The sequence below is a fragment of the Scyliorhinus canicula genome, chromosome 11, assembly GCF_902713615.1.
Source record: "Scyliorhinus canicula chromosome 11, sScyCan1.1, whole genome shotgun sequence".
NCBI lineage: Eukaryota > Metazoa > Chordata > Chondrichthyes > Carcharhiniformes > Scyliorhinidae > Scyliorhinus > Scyliorhinus canicula.
The window spans coordinates 68409136-68429268 of NC_052156.1; the positions used below are offsets into that span (position 1 = coordinate 68409136).

Sequence of the window (20133 nt, forward strand, 5' to 3'; positions counted from 1 at the left end):
TCTCCATCAATACTTGACTTAATTGCCGTCATCTTCAACTGCAGATTTTTCTTGTCCAGCTTCAGTTCTCCAGCAGACCCACTAGATTCTGATCATGGTCTGCGATGGCCCAATCGATCGTATCTCTACATCCACAGTTTGGCTTTTCATCCACGATCACATCCACTCCTGGAAGATTACTGACTATCTCATGCTGTGTTGATACTGTACTGGAGTCATAGAAATGCTAAATGACATGCACAACCATATGTACCCCCCAAATGGCATCCAGGACGTAGTCAGAAAACTGCTACTTTCATACAACTTCACTTGCGACAATCCATCCTTCTCATCCAACGTAGCAAAGGACTTTGCCTTGGTAAGTTGTGGAATAATTTATTCAATGGATGGCATGGGGTAATTGAATCTATTCAAAGCTTTATTGAGGTTCTTTGGAAATATGCATATGTTCAGCTTTCCAGTTGTTTTCGCTGCTATAATGCTGCTAATCCAGTCTGTAGGAGTTGTCACTTTCTTGATTGCTCCCATCTTTTCATGATTGTCGAGCTTGTCTTTCAGGCTGGCCGTGAGGGCAGTTGGAACTTTCCTTGGAAGTTGTGCAGTTGGTCTCACACTCTAATCTACATCAAAATGATATTCATCAGGAGGACATCCTAGACCTGAAGACATCTGTATAATTTTCCAGCATCTGTTCAACAGCTAAGGGCTTGATGCCATGCCAAAAGCTGCAACTCTCTTCTGGTACATGGAAGGCTATCAGTCCCAGCTTTTGACCTGTTTTAGCCACGGTGAGAGGATTTTACTGAGTGTCTACTATCTGGAACTGTAGATCTTCTTTCTTCCCACTGCACTGGACTCTCAGTTAAGTCTGTCCTCTGGGATGAGCATCGTTCTATGATATAGCCTCAACTTTACTTCCAATAGATTATGTTATAATCTGCGTGAATCCTATTGCCTGGGGACAAATGGTTATCCCATGATGTAATTTAGGGTTTATCAACTAAATAGAAGAATAGAAATTAACTGAGGGACAAATTAAAAGGGGCCGCTCCTAAAAACAAATGGAGCACAGTCCAAAAAGAACAAAGAGGAACGGAAACTTCAGAACATTAAATCAAAATGTGAAAACTGGGGTCGATAAAGCAATCCAACCCCTGCGGTGCCTACCGAGCACAGTCGGCCTCGGGTGTGCCCTTGGACACCGCATGGTGTCTCCAAGGACATCAGGCTGCGAATGAAGCCGCGCAAGAGGGGCAGACAGTCCGGTCGGTGGTTATCCCATGACTCTTGGGGAGCATGAGTTCCCCCAGTGATGTGGGGGTGTGGGTACAGTAGGTGGAGGTAGGAACCCCCAAGGGGGTAGAGGACTGGATGGCGGCCCGGCCCCATGGACTAGCTGCCATACGGGCGGGTTTTGGACTTCTGGAAAGGGTGGTCCTAACTATTGTGCAGAAGCTGTCTCAGAGCCAGCTTCATGAGGGTTGTCGCCAATCATCCAACGCTTGCAGGCGCATTTGAAGGAGTTCAACCGCCTGCAGGAACAGGAGATGGTGCCGACGATGAATGCCATCCATGTCAACAGCACACTGTGGAGGTCTTGGGGGTGAAGGTTTCAGCCATGGGTCAAGATGCCCCAGGCCTGGGGCAGTCTGTGCGGGCAGTAGCCGAGGTCCAGACAGGGCTGCCAGATCACATGCCAGCTGGACATTGAAGCAGTCCTCCACAATGGACCATGGCTGAGGGAATCGGCGGCATTGCCCAGGCACTGGCCAATGTGGCACAGACCCAGAGGGAGGTGGCACAGTCACAGCATGATACGGCGCAGTCCAGAGGGAGGTGGTCGACTCCCTGTGAAATGGCTGCGGGTATTGTGACCCTGATCACGGCAGGTGTCAGTACTGTCAGTGCCATGTGCGGGGGCACCTCCAGGGTTAGCTCTGCTCACATCCCCGTCCTGTGAAGTAGCCTGGAGGCCATCAGGCACACCGAGGGAGGAGGAGGTGCTGGGGCCCGTGCTGGTGACTTCCGCAGGGGGGGTGCTGGAAGAGCACAGAGCCTCGGACTCCACCACTCTTGGCCCTGCTACATCTGGGGGGCAACAGGCAGAACAGGGTGCCAGTTCAGCCAGTTCTCACCACTCCAGTGTCCCCCCCATCCATCCCAACCCCCCCCCCCCTCCCCCACTGTCCCCACCTCCGCCACCCCAGGGATTCATGGAAGCCGTGTGATGGAATGACCAGCTCTCATGCAGGGATCACCCAGGTGGACGGAGGAAAGTGCTACCATGGGCAGGAGTGAGATGTTGTCAAATGATGCAGAGCACCAGACCTCATCCCAGAATGGGCTGTCATCATCCTCCATCCCATGGACGAGACCTGCTGTTACTGCCAACCATGGACCCGCACCACATAGTGAGGCAGGTAGTTATCACAGAGGGGCTTGCAAGGGATGGTGGGCGGGGTGTTGCGCATGGAGGGTGTTCATGGGAGGGTGTGGTCGGCCAGGGAATCATGGGGATGAGATGTCCTTGATACTGTCCAGACCCCCTGTCGGTGAACCTGGAGGTGGTTAGAGCATCCATTCCAGGCACACGCATCATGCGGCCTCTATTCCCTGTCCGGGCCCCATGTCCCATCGTCCTCATACTCCCCCGCATCCCCCTCATCGGATGAGGACTGGAATTCATCTCCCACCTCCAGCACATTGCCCCTCTGCTGTGCTATGTTGTGGAGGACACAGCAGGAAACCACGATGTAGGAGATTCTCCTAGCACTATATTGGAGGGGTCCCACCAGGGCGACCCAGGCACCTGAATCGCATCTTCAGAATGCTCGATCAAGCCCCTGATCTGCATGGGGGTTGTAGCGTGTCTCCACGTCGGTCTGTGGCCTCCGGAAAGATGCCATCAACCACAAACGCAGTGGATAATCCCTGTCGTCTCCCCCCTCCCCCGCTCCCCCTGTGCTTGGCAGATGTTCCCCCCCCCACCGAGGCCTTTCCCCCCAACCCCCGCCATCCCTGCCAGTGGCAGACTGGCAGCCTCTTTGTGTCCTACCGCCTCTCTCTTCCTCGCCATGGTGCCTGTTTGTCGATTTTAAAAGCACAAGTGACACTGGCCATTCGTATTTCCCCTGGCGGTGGCAGAACATCACGGAGGCCCCTGAAAATACCGGGTCAGGCCCGCTAATGATATGTAAACAGCATAGAATGCATTGGTACCGCTGTTCAGGTGCCGGAGCATTGAAAATTGGCATGTGCACGGCACCCGCCACAATTTTGGCTTCACGATCGATTTTCCGCCCAATTGCCTTTCCTGATTTCGCCGTCGGCCCACTGAGAATCCCTACCTTTATGCGAGCTCTTCTGTAAAGAACCCTCCATTATGCATAGTGCAAAACTTTGTCGGTCCTCCCATCAATACTCTTCAGCTGATGATTAATTACTTCAGGGCTTCTGCACATGTCAATAGCTTTCCTCAGAGAAGTTTTTTCTTCTCTCAGCAAATGTTCTCTCGTGGCAGGATCTCTTGTTCCTGAGGTAATCCTATCTCTGATCAGGTTATCCTTCAGTTGATCAAACTCACCAGATTCAGCTAGATGTCTCAATGCAGTTAAATGGAGACCAACATTCTCCCCGTCTTCCTGAATTCTGGTGTTGAACATATTGCATTCATAAAGAACGTTATAGAGGGTTCTAAATATGTCTTCAAGGCACCCGAAAGTTAACGAGTTTGGCTGTTTTGCTCCTCAGTGAGCTCTAGTGTACAATACAGCTTGTAGTGCTTTCCCCAGCACTGATAACAGAGCTGCTACTCTTGTTTGTTCAGGTTTCTTGTTCAACGGTGTGGCAATTTCATAGTTCTACCACTGAGACTGGAAGAATTTCCAATTCATTCTCAAATCAGCTTTCATGTCCATAGGAGTAGGGACGAGAATGTCTTGTACAAAGCTGCAGACCGATGTTTTAGTTATTCACTTTTGTTTCTTACAGCCACTGGCTCTCTTCCTGCTATCAAAATCCATTTAATATCAGCTACATATTATTGACACGTGTGGTGGGTATAATGGTCCCTGCCTTAATCCTTTACTCACAAAGTAATGGCATAGGACACAGGACTCAAGCAAGTCACAGTACAAAACAGACAACAATGCACAAAAACATTTCTCCAAACAAATGTAAAACAAGAACAAGGCCAAATGGGCTGAAATTGTCTGCTGGTTCTGTAAAAAAAGCGTAGCACAAGGAAATACCTTTGTCCAATTATCTAAACCTCTATTAATGTTTTCCTATAGTCAGAAAGACAACAAAATGCCCTTCTTGGTGTATAGCTTTTGTTCTCTTACAAAAATTTTAAATGTTGCTCAGCTGGTATTTGCTCTTTACTAATAGGTTTCTGAATGCCAAGATTTTCAGAAATAAATGAAACTCAATTAACATTTCTGCAAAAAAATGAAGGATGTGATCATATGAAGTTGTGTACACAGAGCATTCAAACTACAAATGCAGATATTAATGCCAGCAGCATGATTGTTTCATCTGTTTAAAAATACATTTTTAATCTACCAAGAACAAAGGTGTTGAAATGGTTCTCACATTAAACTGCTGATGCTAATTTGAAATCTCGGGTAAAAATGAGTTGGCAATTGGAAACCATAGCATCAAAGAAAAAAATACCTGTGTTTGGGAATGGGTACAGCAGAGGCCTTGCAATGGACTCTTTAGGCATCAGGTAAAAGGTTGTCTGGATGGGTGAGGTGGTGCAAAGTCACTGAGGTTCCTTGGGCAGACACCAGGTTCCAGGATGCATATGTGAAGGTGCTTACGTTGTTAATCCATCAACCCCCCCCCCCCCCCCTCAATGAAGCTGCCAGGTTTCAGTCGAACCAGAGTTTAATTCAGAAACATGAACAGAGACTCACAGCCTCAACATCATATTTAAAGTCCCAACCCATCTCCCAGAGCACGTTGATAGCCCACCCATTTCTAGTTAAATTCAGAAATATGCAGGTTGGAGGCAGCAAACAGATTTCTCATACATTCACACCAATCTCCACACCACCACCGCACAGCAGTTGATTTTTATGGAAAAGGTTTCCCCCACTGGTGTCAGAGGACTGAGTCATAGATAAAGTTTTATTTTAAATTCATGCCTTGACCTTGAAAGAAGACTAATAGGAGAGGTGGGTAAGAGCAATGGAGCTACAAAAAATATTAATACAGACAATAATGGTGTTAAACCCTGGCTAAGGTGCAAGGAAATGAAGTACCAACTACTATAGTAAAAGAGAATTCCAGAACCCATTATTGGAAGCTGTTTTCCACACATTAAATATGCAAGAGGCAGTTGGCTGCTGTCACAGAGGATAAAACATGGAGTTCTATGGAAAGATGAGTTAGATGGACTGGATGGCCCCACTTACTTACAGTTGCATTTCTAATCTTAGGTTCTTCAGATGCAGGATATGGTTTTCTCACCGCGTCGCACACGCCCCCAATCGGGCTTCACGCCGGAGGCAAAATCTCATGAGAGTCACAGAATGCCCGGTGAAACCTGGATCATGCGCTCACTGGGCGTGACCCAGATAATGATATTTAAATGAGCCCTTCAGGGCTTGGAGTCATTGTCGTGCCTGCAAGGCCTCAACCTGGTGCTGTTTATTACTGGTTTCCACAATCTTGGACCAGGCATGATAGCACCTAACGGGGTCTCGGAGGCCATTAGAGCCCCCGGATGGTTGGTGACTGGACACCATGGCGGTGCCAGCCTGGCACCCGAGCAGTGCCACCTGGGCACACTGGCAGTGCCAACAGGATGCCAGGCTGGCACTACCCATGGTGCTGGAGTGCCAGGTTGGCACTGCCAAGAATCGGGGCCTGGGGAACTATGCCCATGAAGTGGGGGTGGTCGGTTTGAGGGGGGTAGCAGAAAAGTTGGGGGGGTGAAGTGGTGAGTCCAGAAAGCGGGGGCGGGGGATTCTGATAGGGGGTTAGTATAAATTTCAGGACAGCTTTCAAAACGACGCCCCGATCTGTGAGGAGCCAGTCCTGCTGGCGAGTTCAGCTCCCCTGTGCAGGAAAGGTTTCAAAGTGTGGCATCGACGGGGAGAAACTCCTCAAGGTCCAAAAAAATGACAAAATGCTGTTGAACAGCGGTGTCAATCTGGGCATTGCAGTCATCTGAAACACCCCGCCAAACATGCCCTAAACCGGATTTAGAAATGTTTCCAGTGAACCCCGCCTGCAATTTCCATTTGTACTAAGGGGCAAATACAAATGCAAGGTTCCTGACAGTTTCAGTTGTGAAGAATTCATAAGCTGAGGCCTACACCGAGCAGTCATTTGTCTTTTTAAGACTGCAGAACAGTGAGATATAAGGGCAGCACGGAGGCACAGTGGTTAGTGCTGCTGCCTCACGGTGCCGAGGTCCCAGGTTCGATCCAGGCTCTGGGTCACTGTCCGTGTGGAGTTTGCCCATTCTCCCCCTGTTTGCGTGGGTTTCACCCCCACAACCCAAAGATGTGCAGGGTAGGTGGATTGGCCACGCTAAATTGCCCCTTATTTGGAAAAAAATAATTGGATACTCTAAAATTTATATAAAAAGAACAAACAGTGAGATATAAGTGGTAGTTTTTGCAGTTATACATGCCAGTCTGCAATCTTCCGCCCATTTAAATTAATGGAAAGTAAGTGCCAAGCTAACTTGCATGGAAGAGGGAAAAATACCACTCTAAGTCTCAATGTTCCTTTTCTCTACAGCATTAAAATCTAAGCATGAAGCTAATCACTCTTTCAATATAGGAACATCTACATAAAATGGTATTGAATACAATAAAATTTGGCTCCCTCCCAACAGTTTTAACCCATGTTCACAACAAAAATACGGTTTATCATGAGCAAATGCACATCTCTCATGAACTGAAGCTGATACACTTATGCATGGTATGAATGGAACACCATGCCACAGGACTAGCAATTAGACTTTCGCAGCAGGGTTATGCACCAGTACCCTGTTGGCTGTTTGCCATGCTTTAATATCTATTCCAAAAGGTTCACAGTCAGATCATTACAGTCAGAGTATAATTAATAGTCCAATTTACTTGCAAAAAGAGGATAAGAACTTGTCAAGATATGTATAAAATGAGAGAGGTGCATAAGGCATCCTGTTAGGAACAATGAATAATTTTTAAGTTGAATAGCTAGGCCATAACTCCCAGACTAGCATTGGAAAGAGATGGCCCACAGAAATTACAAGAAATTAATATGTACTTGCCTGCAATCAACAATTGTGCTGATACATCCCATCACTGGAGCTGCTTGGGGCCTGCGACAAAAGACTCCTCACAGGCCTCAGCACAGTCCAGCTCCCTCAGATTTAAGGAGGTTACACACCCCTTTTTATTGCATTAACTGCCACAGGTAAGTTTAAAGGGCCCTGTGAAAATGGCAGGCCAGGAAAAAGGTATGTGCTTGAGGTAAGTGGATAGGATTTGGGTAGTCAGGAGTCGGAGGAGTGGGGAAAGTGGAGGCAGTGGGAGGGGCTCTATCGTTGGGTGGGAACGGAGCTTGGGGTTCAGAGCCCGCGGTGGGGTCAGGTCAGCAGAGTGGGTCTACGGGGGTGGTCAGGTCGGCTCCACAGGTTCAGCTCAAGCCCAGAGTGTGGTGGGGAATTCCATGGGTGGGGAGCACAGTCGGGGAGGAGTTCTGTGGGTGCCAGTCTGAGTGTTTACAGTAATTACCCAGAAGTTAGAAGAGGTTTTAATTCTTCTAACTTTTTCTGGATAACTATTGGTGTAACCCTGGTGGAACCATTTATCATTTGCGATTTAAGTCATATTTTTAAATGATTCTCAAGAGAGGACATTTTTCCAGGAGAAATTTGCACTTCTAGAAAATTGCCATGTAGATGCTTACCTGTGACCTTCAAGGAAGATTCCCCAGAGCATCTTTAGGGTGCCCCCAAATTCAGTGCTGGGGAACTTAAATCTTATGGCCCTATTAATTAAGGTAAAAAGGGTTTCAGTTTCATGCAGTGTTGGTGCCTAGAATTCTGACCTGTGGCTGAAAAGTCAGTCAATTGGGTTTGTATATACACATTTTTAATTAGGTTTTACAACCCCTGAAATTAAAAACATGGGTTAAAAAGAGGTTTAAGGTTTAGTGATTTGGGAAAGAAAAACACCAAGTCAAAAGAAACTGGCCTGTTGCCTCATGATGGTGCTCAAGTAACACAGAGACACAGAAAGAGGCAGGAAAGAGTTCAGAGAGCATCAAGGGTGAAGATGAGGATTTGTTAGCTCTTTGAACATGGCCAGTCTGACAGTCTTTCACTGAAAAGTCAGTTATCGGACACAGTAACTTAATCAGTTTCACAGTGTTACCACTGAAACTGCAAATTTAAAGTTAATAAAATATAAAGTTCAGTTCTGTTTGGGAGTCTTAGGGAGATACAGGAGTTGGGCAAGAAGCATCAAGTGAATGCTCAAGAATTCAGTGGAAGAAAACCATTTGCACATTTGCCAGTCCCAAGCAAGGAGACTTTGTGTCAAGCTACTGGTAAATTGTCACTGGTTTGTGTGTCTGCAAAGTATTGCTGGGTAAAGGAATGCTGGGAAATTGTTTTTTTTTGTTTGTATTGAGATCTTTCCAACTTTGTTGTCTGGCATAATAGAGTGAATTTTTCTTTTTGAACAAATATCTTCTTTGTGTCAAAAGTTGATCAGCAGACTCCCGTATATTTGTTCAGCTGCTTTCCCCCATGGTTTCTTCAAACAAATATCAGGATCTGTCAAGCCACTCTGGGACCTGACTTGTCCAGTATTAACATAATAAAATTCCGAAGAGTTTCTCAGCCAATTCATTATTCTTGAAGAGTAGCAATTGTTGTTAGATAGGCAAGTAGGCCATTCAATTTTTGCACAGCAAGATTCTATAAACAGCCATAAATTACTCATTAATGTATTTTGGAAGTGTCAATTGAGAGATTCTTCTTTTTCCAGGATACCAGCAGAACTCCCGGCTGCTTTTTGAATAATGCTCGGCATTTTCTATTGCATCCAGTTGAATAGAAGGATCCTGGGTTGAAGGATTTTGGGTAGTCAGGAGTCAGGCCTCCACCAATGTAGCACATCTTCAACACTGCATTTAAGTATCAATCTAAATTATGTGCTCAAGTCCTGCAGTGACATTTAAATCCTTAATGAGTGCAAGGAGTGAATATAAAGTTGACAGTTCAGTTACATGGAAACAACAAAGACAGCAAGTCACACATTATACAATTATTCAGAAAAACAATTACGATTAAATCAGTCCGCAAGTGTTCAAATACCTTCAAAATGTATTTCATATGCAGTCTGATAATCAAGAGTTGTGGAGAAACTAGACCTCTGTAAACACATGAGAAATGATTCTGCACACTGGAAAAAGTCCAATCAATTTAGACTCAACTGAAATTGAACTAAAAATGACAGGCAAGGCGACTATATTTATTTCCTAATTCTGAATGAAGAGCTATCAATCAGGCCCATTCAAAATCACAAAGGTGCATTTGGTAAATAGAGTAACTTGGCATATACCTTGCACCGACTTAATCAAGGGCAAGTAATGCTTTCTGACCATGTTTAATCGGATTAGCCGAGGACAAAGCTTTGCCATCCTGGTTATTCTGCAGATCAAAATATGTGCCTGCAGCTGAGTTCATTGAGCTCTGGACATCAAATGTAGCCAAGCAAGTGATCAAGGCAGCTTTCAAATGCTTACAAAAAAAAACTTTCTTCTGCCTAGCTCTAATATTATAGGAAATATAACACAGAAATGTCCCTCTTTAACACAATACGGAGCCCTTATATCATTGTGAAACTTAAGCGTTCACACTTAAGTCACCGGAAAGCTTCTCCTATCCACCGAATTGTATACCTTGGGCAAGTTTGACAAGTTAAGCATTTAGCAGCTTTGTGGTTGAAGTTGGGAATGCTTTCAACAGTCCTACATAGCTTTACTGCAATTACAGCTGAGATTTGGAAAAAGAATAATTCCTACATCTAAAATACTCCCAGCCATTTTGTACTGCTCGGACAAACATTTGCAATTGTTTTATGTAAGCCAAAATGGATGTCAGTTGTGATATTTGGGACAATAAAATAAAACCAATTTTTAAACTGAATTCAGTAAAGTTAAAATGCACCTTCATTTCTTTTCATATGCAGATTATATGACAATGTAATCTGGGATGTGTCAGCTAAAGCAAAAATCAAACTGCATTCTTTAACAATAAAGAATCCCAGTTATAATGCAGGCACATTATCACAGTCAAAGTATACAGCCTCAGATTCTACAAGCAGCCTCAAGGTTCGACTCTCACTTATAATACATGTCAGATAAATGTTTCTCTTATACTCTCTGCCTTTCAGAATGGAGTGGACGGTAGCCATGATGAGGAGATGCCGGCTTTGGACTGGGGTGAGCACAGTAAGAAGTCTTACAACACCCCGGTAAAAGTCCAACAGGTTTGTTTCAAATCACTAGCTTTCGGAGCACTGCTCCTTCCTTCGACCCTGAGGAAGGAGCAGTGCTCCGAAAGCTAGTGATTCAAAACAAACCTGTTGGACTTTTAACCTGGTGTTGTTCAACTTCTTACTGTGTTTCAGAATGTTGTCTTTTATACAGCTAGCTTAGCAATATTTTTTGTGAAAAGTAAAAAATTTGGCTATCTTTCATGACACACAAAACATAGAAAATAGGGGCAGGAATAGGCCATTCGGCTTCTTGCACCTGCCCTGCCATTCACCTCGGTCATGATTGCTTCAACACCCCTGCACTATTCCCATAACCCTTGATATCTTTGCTATCTAGAAATGTATCAATATCTGTCTTGAACATACTCAATGGCTGATCCCCTCCACAGCTTCTGGGAAGTGAATTCCAAAGATTCATTACCCTCTGAGTGAAAGCCTTCCTAATTGCTTGCTGCACCCGCACTGTTAGTTTTCAGTGACTTGTGAAGAAGGATACCCAGGTCCCTTTGGACATCTACACTGCCCAATATCACACCATTTAAAAAATACTCGGCCTGCCTATTCTTCCTACCAAAGTGGATAACTTCACATTTCTCCACATTACGATGTATCTGCCATTTCCTGCCCATGAACTGAGCATGACCAAATCCCCTTGAAGCTTCTTTCCATCCTCCTCACAACTTGCATTTCCGCATAGTTTTGTGTCACCAACAAACTTGGAAATCTTACATTTTTTCCCCACATCCAAATCATTGATTTGCACTGTGAACAGCTCTGGCCTCAGCAAAGGTCTTTGCAGTATCTAATTCGTCACAGCCTACCAGCGTGAGATCCATTTATTCCCATTCTGTTTTCTATCCTTCAACAATTCTCAAACTATGCCAGTACTGTCTGTGTGGAGTTTGCACTTTCTCCCCGTGTCTGTGTGCATTTCTTCCGGGTGCTCCGGTTTCCTCCCACAGTCCAAAGATGTGCAGGTTAGGTGGATTTGCCATGCTAAATTGCCCCTTAGTGTCCAAAAAGGTTAGGTTGGGTTACGGGGACAGGGTGGAAGCCTGGGCTTAAGTAGGGTGCCCTTTCCAAAAGGACTGTGCAGACGCGATGGGCCGAATGGCCTCCTTCTGCACTGTAAATTCTATGATTACCTTCAATCACATGTGCTCTAATTTTGCTCTTTTGTGGGACCTTCTCAAAAGACTTATGAAATTCCAAATACACCATTCTTTTTTTCTTTATCATTTAAAAAAATAAATTTAGAGTACCCAATTATTTTTCTTCAATTAAGGAACAATTTAGCATGGCAAATCCACCTGACCTGCACATCTTTGTTTTGTGGGGATGAACCCCACGCAGACATGGGGAGAATGTGCAAACTCCACACGGACAGTAACCCAGGGGCATGATTCGAACCCTGGTCCTCAGCGCCGCAGTCCAAGTGCTAACCACTGTGCCGCATGCCGCCCTCTAAATACACCATTATAATGGTTTCTCTTAACCATCTAACTAGTTAGATGCTCAAAAATCTCCAACAAGTTTCTCCAATACCGCGGCTAAGTGTTGATGGCGGCGTAAACACGGAGTGCTTCCGCCGGCGTCAACGGACCTCTTGGCCCAGCGATTCTGCACACCACAAGGGGCCAGCAAGGGTGCGGCGAGAAGTGCGCCCCCCGCAGCCCCAGACCGGCGTCAGAGACATGGTGCCACATAATTGACGCGGCGGCATGGCGCGCACAAATAAACGCGGCCCCGACACACAGCCGACCGATCAAGATGGTGCCCTGACAAGCAGCGCCACAGTTCATGGACCATGATATAGAGACACTACTGGACGCCTTGGAGGAGAGGAGGGGGGTTCTGTACCCCAGACCGGGCCAGAGGGTCACAGCCAATGACGCCGGGTGATGCACGATCAATTATACAAAGACTAAGGTTGGATATAACTGTGGCTGTATTGAAGTAAGATGTGTGGCCTCCCACAGCAGCTGGCGAAATGGCTGCTGAATAGAGGACACGCTCCTCCTACTGGGCGGAGCCAGCAGGCAGGGGCTACCAACGAACCTGTTGTACAGGTCCTACCTTACATCACCTAATAGAGGTGTAACAGTGGCTTACCACATTCACCCTCTGTTAAAAATGAGTCCGGCGGGGGTGGTGGAGAACTATATACAGTAGTGAATTAATGTACAGTGTTTTATCAGGGAAAAGGAAAAAAAATGTCCTTTGAAAGTCCGGTGCCAGTTAGAGATTTAACCGATCTGATGCCTTGACGTTCCGCTGGGAGCGACATAGCGGTGGCGGCGATGTCGATGCTGGCCTGATGTTGGATGACTCCGGGAGTGTGTCGAAATCCTCTTCATCCTCTAGCGTGGGCAGGAAAAGGAGGGATGGTCCTGGTGGGGTTAATGTTGGGAGCGCCGGGGGAGAGGAGGGTGGCGCCGGGCCAGAGAAGTGTGTATGGGTGGAACCGGCTGGTGCCAGGTCCCTGAGGGAGACAGTATCTTGGCGGCCGTTGGGGTACGCCACATAGGCATACTGGGGGTTGGCATGGAGCAAGTGCACCTTATCCGCCAATGGGTCCGCCTTGTGGAGTCGGACGTGCCTACGGAGCAGGACCGGTCCTGGAGCTGCGAGCCAAGTGGGGAGCGACACCCCGGATGTGGACTTCCTGGGGAAGGCAAAAAGACGTTCATGTGGTGTGTTATTCGTAGCGGTGCACAGTAGTGACCGGATGGAGTGTAGTGCATCAGGGCGGACCTCCTGCCAGCGAGAGACTGGGAAGTTCCTGGACCGTAGGGCCAGTTGGACGGCCCTCCATACCATCCCGTTCTCCCTCTCTACCTGCCCGTTTCCCCAGGGGTTGTAGCTGGTCGTCCTGCTGGAGGCGATACCCCTGCTGAGCAGGAACTGACGCAGCTCATCGCTCATGAATGAGGATCCCCTGTCACTGTGGATGTAGGCAGGGAAACCGAACAGAGCGAAGATTGTGTTTTGGGCTTTGGTGACGGTGGCAGACGTCATATCGGGGCATGGGATGGCAAAGGGGAATCTGGAGTACTCATCGACCACACTGAGAATATACGTGTTTCGGTCGGTGGAGGGGAGGGGCCCTTTGAAATCCACGCTGAGGCGTTCAAAGGGGCGGGATGCTTTCACCAGGCGCGCACGGTCCGGCCGGTAGCAGTGCAGCTTGCACTCGGCACAGACCTGGCAGTCCCTCATGACTGTCCGTACTTCCTCGACGGAGTAGGGCAGATTGCGAGCCTTGACAAGATGGTACAATCGTGTGACCTCCGGGTAATAAAGGCTGTCGTGTATGGCCCGGAGTCAGTCTACTCGTGCGCTGGCACATGTACCTCGGGATAGGGCGTCTGGGTTGTTGAGTTTGCCGGGGCGATACAAAATCTCGGAAGAATAGGTGGAGAGCTCGATTCTCCACCGCAAGATTGAATCGTTTTGATCTTGCCCCGCTGCGTGTTGTTAAACATGAAGGCTACCGACCGTTGGTCAGTGAGGAGAGTAAATCTCCTGCCGGCCAGGGAATGCCTCCAATGCTGCACAGCTTCAATGATAGCTTGGGCCTCTTTTTCAACGGACGAGTGCCGGATTTCTGAGGCATGAAGCGTGCGGGAAAAGAATGCCATGGGTCTGTCTGCCTGATTGAGGGTGGCGACAAGTGTGACATCTGATGCATTGCTTTCTACTTGGAAGGGCAGTGTCTCGTCTACTGCATTTATCCCGGCCTTGGCTATATCGGCTCTGATACGGGCGAAGGCCTGTTGTGCCTCGGCAGTAAGGGGAAAGTGGATGGACTGAATGAGTGGGTGGGCCTTGTCCGCATACTTTGGGACCCACAGGGCGTAGTATGAGAAGAACCCCAGGTAGCGTTTGAGGGCCTTGGGGCAGTGGGAGAGGGGAAGCTCCATGAGGGGGCACATGCGGTCGGGATAGGGCTCCAGAACACCGTTCTGGACCACATAGCCGAGGATGGCTAAGCGGTTTGTGTTGAACACGCACTTCTCCCTGTTGTAGGTGAGGTTGAGGAGAGTGGCGGTATGGAGGAATTTGGCAAGGTTGGCGTCATGGTCCTGCTGATCGTGGCCGCAGATGGTGACGTTGTCCAGGTACGGGAAGGTGACCCGCAAACCGTACCGGTCGACAATTTGGTCCATCTCCCTTTGGAAGACCGAGACCCAGTTAGTGACGCCAAAGGGAACCCTGAGTAAGTGCTAGAGACGACCGTCTGCCTCGAAAGCAGTATGGATGGTCCAATTTACGAATGGGGAGCTGGTGGTGGGCGGATTTGAGGTCTATAGTTGAGAAGACCCGGTAATGCGCAATCTGATTGACCATATCAGATATGCGTGGGAGGGGGTACGCGTCGAGCTGCATGTACCGATTGATGGTCTGGCTGTAGTCCACGACCATTCTGTGTTTCACCCCAGTTTTAAATTGGGCTCTCCAGGGCTGTTGCTGGCCTCGATGATGCCTTCCCGAAGCAACAGCTGGGCTTCGGACCTGATGAAGGTCTTGTCCTGGATGCTGTACCGTCTGCTCCTGGTGGCAACGGGTTTGCAATCCAACTATTGGCAAAGAGGGAGGGTGGGTCGACCTTTAGGGTCGCAAGCCCGCACACAGTGAGGGGTGGTAGGGGTCCGCCGAATTTGACGGTAAGGCTCTGGAGATTGCACTGGAAGTCCAAGCCTAGTAGTAGTGCAGCGCAGAAATTAGGGAGGACATAGAGGCGGAAGCCGCTGAATTCTACACCCTGGACCATGAGAGTGACCATGCAGAACCCCCGGATCGTGACGGAATGGGATCCGGAGGCCAGGGAGATTTTTTGATTGGTGGGGTGGACCGCGAGGGTGCAGCGCCTTACCGTATCCGGGTGGATGAAGCTTTCGGTGCTCCCGGAGTCCAGCAGGCAAGAGGTCATGTGACTGTTGATTCTCACACTGGTTGAAGCGGTGGCCAGGTTGTGCGGACGAGACTGGTCGATCGTCACTGAGGCGAGCTGCGGTTGGTCGTCGCTGGCGTCAGAAGATGGAGAGCATCTCCACCAGTTCGTGGAATGCTGTCGGCATCCATGCCCCGTGGGGAAGGCAGGATGGCAGCGCCTGAAGATCCTGCGGGGGACAAAATGGCGGCGCCCATGGGCCGCATGTTGCGAAAGCTGGACAAGATGGCGGCGCCCATGGGCCGCACGTTGCGGGGGCTGGACAAGATGATGGCGCCCATTGGCCGCACGTGGACTGAGGGGGGGAAGATGGCGGCGCCCACTGGCCGCTCGCGGCCCCGGGAGGTAAAGATGGCGGCTCCCACTGGCCACGAGTGGCACCGGGAGGTGAAGATGGCGGCGTCCACTGGCTGTGCGTTGTCCGGGACGAAGATGGCAGCGCCCATTGTGTGTAGGTCAGGGGGGAGCGGGCGATAGTGGTGACTGCGCGCACCTGGCACACCGCAGCGAAGTGCCCCTTTTATCCGCAAGCCTTGCAAATGGCAGTGCGGGCCAGGCAGCATGGGCGGAGGTGCTTCTGCTAGCCGCAGAAGTAATATCGGGTCTCCCAGAGTGCGCGGGTTGTACGTGTGGTGCAGGCGTACTGGCTGGGTGAAGCCCCGGCTGAGGTGGCCGTCTGTGGGTCCACGAGGGATAGGAGGGGTGGGCCACGTGGCTGGAGGGGTAGGCCTGAGAATTACGTGAGGCAACCGTCATGGAGAGTGCTAGCTTTTTAGTCCCAGCTAGGTCGGGTGTGGCCCCTTCTAGCAGTCTTTGGCGTATGAGGTCCGACCCAATCCCCGTTACAAACGCATCGCGCATAAGAAGGTTGGAATGTTCGGTGGCCGTAACGGCCTGACAGTCACAGTCCTGGACGAGTGGGATTAGGGCCCGCCAGAAGTCTTCTATGGACTCACCAGGGAGTTGAGAGTGAGTGGCGAGAACGTGCCTGGCAAAGAGTGTGTTCGTTTTCTGTGCATAGTTTTCCTTGAGGAGCACCATGGTGTCTGCATAATTCGGGGCGCCATGGTGTCTGCATAATTCGGGGCGTCCTGGATCAGCGGAAACACGTTGAGCTCAGCCTTGAGTACAGGATCTGTATCTTCTGAGCCTCCATCGGAGGGATGCTCGCTGAGTTGATATAGGCCTCGAAGCAAGCTGGCCAGTGATTAATGTCCTTTTTGGCGTCGCTTGATTGCAAATTCAGCTGCAGGCGATGTGGTTTGATTCGGAGGTCCATCTTTTAGAAAATCTTGCTGCAATAAATTGATGCACGATCAATTGTACAAAGACTAAGGTTGGATACAACTGTGGCTTTATTGCAGTAAGGTGTGTGGCCTCCCACAGCAGCTGGTGAAATGGCTGCTGAATAGATGTCCCGCTCCTCCTACTGGACGAAGCCAGCAGGCAGGGGCTACCGCCGAACCTGTAGTACAGGTCCTACCTTACATCACCTAATACAGGTGTAACAGTGGTTTACCACACCCGGAATATGTGGAGGGAGGTAGGTGAGGTCGTCAGCGCAGTCGGGGTGACACGCAGGACAGGAGAGCAGTGCTGAAAGAAGCTCAATGACCTACTCAGGGCAGCCAGGGTGAGTACCCAACACTGTGCCCCCTAACCCCCACACATTAGATTAGATTAGAACAGTACAGCACAGAACAGGCCCTTCGGCCCTCGATGTTGTGCCGAGCAATGATCACCCTACTTAAACCCACGTAACCCGTATACCCGTAACCCAACAATCCCCCCATTAACCTTACACTACGGGCAATTTAGCATGGCCAATCCACCTAACCCGCACATCTTTGGACTGTGGGAGGAAACCGGAGCACCCGGAGGAAACCCACGCACACACGGGGAGGACGTGCAGACTCCACACAGACAGTGACCCAGCTGGGAATCGAACCTGGGACCCTGGAGCTGTGAAGCATTGATGCTAACCACCATGCTACCGTGAGGCCCCAACACATGTGACACCACACCCCCCCCCCCCCCCCCCCCCCCCCCCCTCCCCCGCAGCGGGGTGATACAGCCTCAGCTCAGGGACCCCATGGAGGGTCTGGCACACATGTGGACGGCTGGGATTCCTGGGCTGAGCCAGCGACCGGGGTGGGTGCCCATCTGCGTGTCTGCCATCATGGCGTTCGCAGTGTTGGCTCTGCCCCACCATGGCTGGCCCTTACCAGCCACAGCGTCTGTCTGCACATCCCCCCGACACCATCCCTGACCCTGGGGGGGGGGGGGGGGGGCCTCCCTCTACCCCCCCCCCCCCCCCCCACCTCGACCCAGCATGGCTGGTTGACTCTTTTTCAAACCGTGTTAGAACAGCGCCGGTGTGACTTTGGCCGATCGGGCAGCAGTATCGCTGGGGGCCTGGAGAATCGAAGCTCGGGCCACCTCTGGCAATACTTCTAACGCCGCACCCACGCGTTTTTGGCCACTTGGGAGTATCACGGCCCAGCGTCAGACCGGTGTCACGGGCCGTCTCGGAGTGAACACCACTTCTCCGATCCAGCGAGGGCTCAGCGAATCCCAGCCATGATTTCCCTTTCATAAACCCAAGCTGTCTTTGCCCAATCCTTCCAATAGTTTGTAAGTGTCCAGTTATCATATCCTCTATAATAGATTCTAACATTCCCCCGAATGACAGATTAACAGGTCTCTAGTTCTCTGTATTCTCTCTTCCGCCTTTCTTAAATAGTGGCGTTATATTTGCAACTTCCAATCTGCAAGAACTGTTCAAAAATCTGTAGAATTTTGGAAGGTGACCAGCAATAGATCCAATACCTTTATTGCCACTTTTTTCAACAATTTGGGTTATAGATTATCAGGTCCAGAGGATTTATTGACTTTCAAGCCCATTAATTTCTCCAGTGCTACTATCTTACTAAAACTTTCAGTTCCTTATTCTCACTAGTCTCTTGATCCTCCAGCTTCTCTGGACAGTTTTTGAATTGTCTTCTGTCTGTAGCAATGTGGCGTGCAAAAGCCAGGACTTACCTGAAGAAGGTCTGTGGCTATCTCCGGATTCCAGCAAGCCTGAAACGGGGGGGGGCACCTGGGTATGATGGCAGGATCTGCACCATCAAGTCTGCCCAGTCATAAAAGACGGCGCACAGTCCCCAGGTGCATAATTACTTACATCGGGGACAGAATATATGAAAAGTTTCCTAATCAGCTACGGCAGCGGGAAACACTCCCCATCCCTGACCCAACCCCGGAACTTCAGCGGGATTCTCCCACCCCCCCCCCCCCCCCCCCCCCCGCCGAGAATCCACGGGGGGGACGGCGTGAATCCCGCCCCGACACCAGCTACAGTATTCTCCAGCGCAGGTTTTCGGGCGGGGGCAGGATTCATGCCACGCCAGTCGGAGGCCTTAGACGGCGCCCCCCCCAGGCAATAATGGGCCCACATTTGTCTTTGCTAGTCATTTCCTCTTTAAGTACCTGCAGAAATTTTTACAGTCTGTTTTACTGTTTCCCGTTTGTTTACCTTCCTATTTTCTATTATTTTTCTTTTGTCAGTTTCGTGGTCATCCTTTGCTAAATTCTAAAAGTTCACAATACTCAGGCTTGCTATTTACTTCTTTTGGAAACTTTATAAGCCTCTTCCTTTTATCTAATACACTCTTTAACTTGTCTTGTTAGTCATGTTTGATCACCTTTCCAGTTGGGTTTCTATGCTTCCAAGGAATGTAGATTTATTGTAAACCATGGGCGGGATTCTCTGAGCCTCCGCTCCGAAATCGCGATTGGCGCGGGGGCGGAAGATGATCGTTGACGCCGAAGTCTGGCGCGACACCGATCCCGCGATTCTCCAGTCCCCGCGGTGCGGGTAGGGTGCCCATTGATAGAGGCCCCCGCAATGATTCTCCAAGTGTAACTGGCTGAATTTCCGACGGCTTGGTTCTCTCATGGTCCCACCCAACGGGAACTCGGCGTGGCGGCAACGGACTCAGTCCGTAGTCGCCCTTGTGGGGGGCGGGAGGATCCTTCACCGGGGGTGGCCTCACAGATGGCCAGGCTATCGATCGGGGGCCACCGATCCGCGGGCGTGCACGATCTTGGGGGGGGGGGCACTATCTTCTTGGTGCCAATGCACAGTGTGGGTCCGCCATATCGCGCAGGGCTGCTGACGCAAGCCGCAGCCATGAGCAGACCACCGACCGGAAGTGCAGGGCCCTGTTTCGGCAGCCGGAGCTGCAAGGACTACTCCGGGGCCCTGCTAGCCCCCTCCAGGTAGGAGAATCACTCTGGACTTCTTCCAGGAAAGTCCAGAGTGATTCGCCTGCGTTTTACGCTGGTGGGGACATAGCCCCATTATTGGAGAATCCAGCCCCATGTGTTAATGCTTTAAATGTCAGCTATTGCCTGCCTACTGTCAGACCTTTTGATACCATTTCCTAATCTACTCAAGCCAATTTTTGGCCCATACCTTTGTAGTTTACTTTGTTTAGATTTATGATCCCAGTTTTGGATTGAAGTACATCGCTTTCAAAGTTAATGTCAAATTCCATCATATTAAGATCTCCCTTCCCTAAAGATTCCTTTACAAGATTATTAACTCACCCTTTCATAAAGTGACTGGTTCTCCAGTTGGTTCCCACAATATTGCATTTTAAGAAA

At 49.4% G+C, this 20133-nt stretch overlaps 1 protein-coding gene across 9 annotated transcripts in view; it reads right to left on the reverse strand.

The window, feature by feature from the left end:
* chl1b (cell adhesion molecule L1-like b) overlaps positions 1 to 20133 on the reverse strand; it is a 1165941-nt gene that overhangs the window by 1123800 nt on the left and 22008 nt on the right. The gene's annotated exons all lie outside the window — the stretch shown is intronic.